The sequence below is a fragment of the Penaeus monodon genome, chromosome 6 (genome assembly GCF_015228065.2).
Source record: "Penaeus monodon isolate SGIC_2016 chromosome 6, NSTDA_Pmon_1, whole genome shotgun sequence".
Lineage (NCBI taxonomy): Eukaryota > Metazoa > Arthropoda > Malacostraca > Decapoda > Penaeidae > Penaeus > Penaeus monodon.
Window position 1 is genome coordinate 46,565,520 of NC_051391.1, and position 3,877 is coordinate 46,569,396.

A 3,877-nucleotide genomic window follows, 5' to 3' on the forward strand; every position below is an offset into this window, starting at 1 on the left:
ATGGTAGGTTTTACTCCACAATGAAAGGCTTGCTTACTATCCAAGCCTTATGTAGCTTCCTAAGTATATTTGAGCATAGGATTTCTACTGTCAAGGAAGAGATCCTTCAAACACTGAGCAAAATATCAGAAAAACCTTGTGATCCTTGTACTTATATACAAAAACAAATAGTATATATGAGCATATTAGTAAGTAAATGACTTTTTAATAATTTATTAAAATGCAGTTATTGCTAGGGATATCTGCATTTATCTTTCAGTTTGTAAAATGTTCTAATTATATACAATCATGGACTCTGATGAATAAATTTGATAGTTTGTAATGTATTCTCACTTCAGGCATGAGGGTCTCCCCAGACTAGATATGTCCTCAACCCGCCAATTAGTTGAGTCAAGGGCTGAGGACCAAGGTAGGGGTGATCCCCCACGTTGGCCTCGGTCCCATTTCCTAAGCCCTCCAACCCCCACCCCCACCTACAACAACAACAAGCAAGGGGTTAGGGAGGTCAACCCCCCAAGGTTTTAAAACCAGCCTTGGGAGAGAGGGGGTGAGAGCTCACACAGTAGAGGTTGGTGTGGTGCCGAATAGCCTAGTACCAAACCTGGGACTACATAATAGAGCATACAGTAAGTTTCAACCTGCTGCCACTGCATGTTATTACAGGGATGACTCTTGTCATCTCAAAATATATTTTACTTAGGGCAATTTCCTGTTCTTCATAGCTCCTATAAAATATATTATGGGAATAACCAAAACTGGCATACGTGCAAGACTGAGCAGAGCAATCTGAGCGGCCCATGCCCAAATTTTGGCACATGGAGGGCAGTGGGCTGGGGAGCAACAGTGTGTGGCTGGGCGGCCAATATGCTAACATTTTTGGACATTGATGGGGAAGAGGTCAATAAGGTCGGACAGGGCAGGAACTCCCCCAATATAACTTCATGGAGGAGGTCATGTCTACGGAAGCAATATTGGCGATATTGGTGTAGGACTTTTTTTGGGCCTGTGGGAAAATAGTGTAGCACTGGACTGCCACTGCATCATACGAGGAGTGCAAGCAAGTGTTTTTCATTTTTGACCAGTCCTTGTTGTAGACAAGACAGTCAGTCAGAGAGACGGAAACAGTTCCAGAACAGTATTAAGGGAGAAGTGAGGTTTGCATACCTGTTTTGGAGACATTCTTGGAAGAGAAAGATTTTTTAAAGAGTACAGGGCTGTAGGGGAATCACAAAAAATTGATCCCACTTGGCTCAGCCAAAAAGGGGTACTAAAAAGGTTTGTAAAGGTGGAGGCAGTAGAAGGATGAGGGAGTGAGTAACATGAGGTGGTATCGAGTGCGGGTTGGGGTGGAGGACATTATGGAAAAAGAGTAGTAATAAGTGGGGTGGGGGTAGACAATGAAGAAGACTGCACAATAGAAGATAGAGTGAATGATGTTTGGGGGGAAAACGGTGTATTCTAAAGGTTGAGAAATGACCTGAGTGGTTGATTTGGAATGGATAGAGTTGACCGCAAACATCGAGGAGGGGATTTTAGCACATCGGAGCTGAGGTCAAAGGAGAAGCAAGGGACAGGAAAACAATGAAACATGAAATTTAGATAGGCTAGTTGATGAAGGGGCGAGCCTTAATGCCCCTAAAAAGGGTAAAAAAATCTTCATTATGGCCATAGTGAGCCTGAAATAAATGGGAGAGGAAAGGGTCTCCCCTTCAAGGTCGTCCCCATGAGGGGTAAGGCTATATAATTAACCAAGGGAATACCATGCCCATGGCTCCCAGAGGTCGCTAATGACTGACACAAAGCCAGCTTTCATCCTTTCAGAATGGTTCTAACATCTTAGGAAGTGGACCCGAAGAAGGGGGTGAAGAAGAAGAGAAGGAAAAGGAAAGGGGGAGAAATAGAGACCATGCAAAATTAGTTGAGGGAGGGCTGAGGCCCCCGTCTCAGTCTCCTAAGCCTCTCCACAACAACAACGACCACGGGATTAGAGGGAAAAATAATAACCATCATCATTATTACTATTATACAGGGTTTCGTTTCTTTTCCTGATATAATAAACCAGTTACAGGGACTAAACCAACATTTGGCATCGTGTGATGGTCTCCACTTTTCATCCCAAAGGGCAGACAAGTATTTCCCAAAAACTTTTCAAGACTCTGCAGAAACTCCAAATTTCCTTTTACACTGATCATATTGAAGGATATGTTTATGTTTAATATTTTTATTTCCTAGTGCCAAATTACCACATTTAAATCATGATGAAAAAATCATATTTTATTTTCTGTAAATTTTTGTATTTCACTTGACTAATGAATAAATTGACTACATTTAATCTTATTTTAATAAACATCAAAATGAAGGAAAAGCAAAACTCTCTTTAAAAATTCTGCATGACTACATATATTTACAACATCTGTTTACAAAATCCTGCTTAAATTTTTCTCCTCCTGACTCTCTTTGAAGATGTCAGACAGACGTACTTTGTCTGTCAAGAGTTGAGACTGTGGCTCTCTGGGCTGAGTTTCAACAGAAGGTTGTTCCCGGTTCAGGCTGTAAAATGAGTATGGATTTAGTTTTACTAAGTTTTTATTTTCTAAATATCTATAGTAAACTCTTGTAGAGTGCTCATAAATGAAGAAATAATAATCAACAACTGTAGGTCATTTTTATTTTCACACACTCCATATTCACTTACTACACTCATTTACAAACTTGCCCACCCATTCAATATCACATTCCTATCACATCAATACTCACTTAACTACTCACCAATTTACTTCCTTACTTACACACTCACTTGTCACTAACTCAGTTATGCAACTCCTTGTCTAGTAACTCATTCATTCACTAACTTACTTTGTCAATAATGCATACCTTAGGAGGAGCTCGAGAGCGGTCAAGGTAGATGCCATGAGCTTCCAGTGCTAAAGCCGTTTCTTCCATAAGCTTCTCCTCTGGGACATACCTTCGTCTTTCAATTTCTCATATTCCTTTATAAAAAGTTGTGTACCCTTTTGCTCAGCCAAAAGGGTACTCAAAAGGTTTGTAAAGGTGGAGGCAGTAGAAGATGAGGGAGTGAGTAACATGAGGTGGTATGGAGTGCTGTTGGGTGGAGGACATTATGGAAGAAGAGTAGTAATAAGAGGGGGTGGGGGTAGACAATGAAGAGACTGCACAATAGAAGATAGAGTGAATGATGTTTGGAGGGTGGAAACGGTGTATTCTGAAGGTTGAGTAATGACCTGAGTGGTTGATTTGGAATGGATAGAGTTGACCGCAAACATCGAGGAGGGGATATTAGCATCAGTCGGAGCTGAGGTCAAAGGAGAAGCAAGGGACAGGAAACAATGAAACAATGAAATTTAGATAGGCTAGTTGATGAAGGGGCAAGCCTAATGCCCCTAATAAAGGTAAAAAAATCTTCATATTGGCCATAGTGAGCCTGAAATAAATGGGGAGAGAAAGGGTCTACCCTTCAAGGTCGTTCCCATGAGGGTAAGGGCTATATAATTAACCAAGGGAATACCATGCCATGGCTCCCAGAGGTCGCTAATGACTGACACAAAGCCAGCCTTTCATCCTTTCAGAATGGTTCTAACATCTTAGGAAGTGGACAGAAGAAGGGGATGAAGAAGAAGAGAAGGAAAAGGAAAGGGGGAGAAGAAGAGACCATGCAAAATTAGTTGAGGGAGGGCTGAGGCCCCAGTCTCAGTCTCCTAAGCCTCTCCAACAACACGACCACGGGATTGAGGAAAAAACAACCATCATCATTATTACTATTATCAGGATTCGTTTTCGAATAATAATCCGTACAGGACTATCAACATTTGGCATCAGGTTGATGGTCTCACTTTCATCCAAGGACAGACGAGTATTC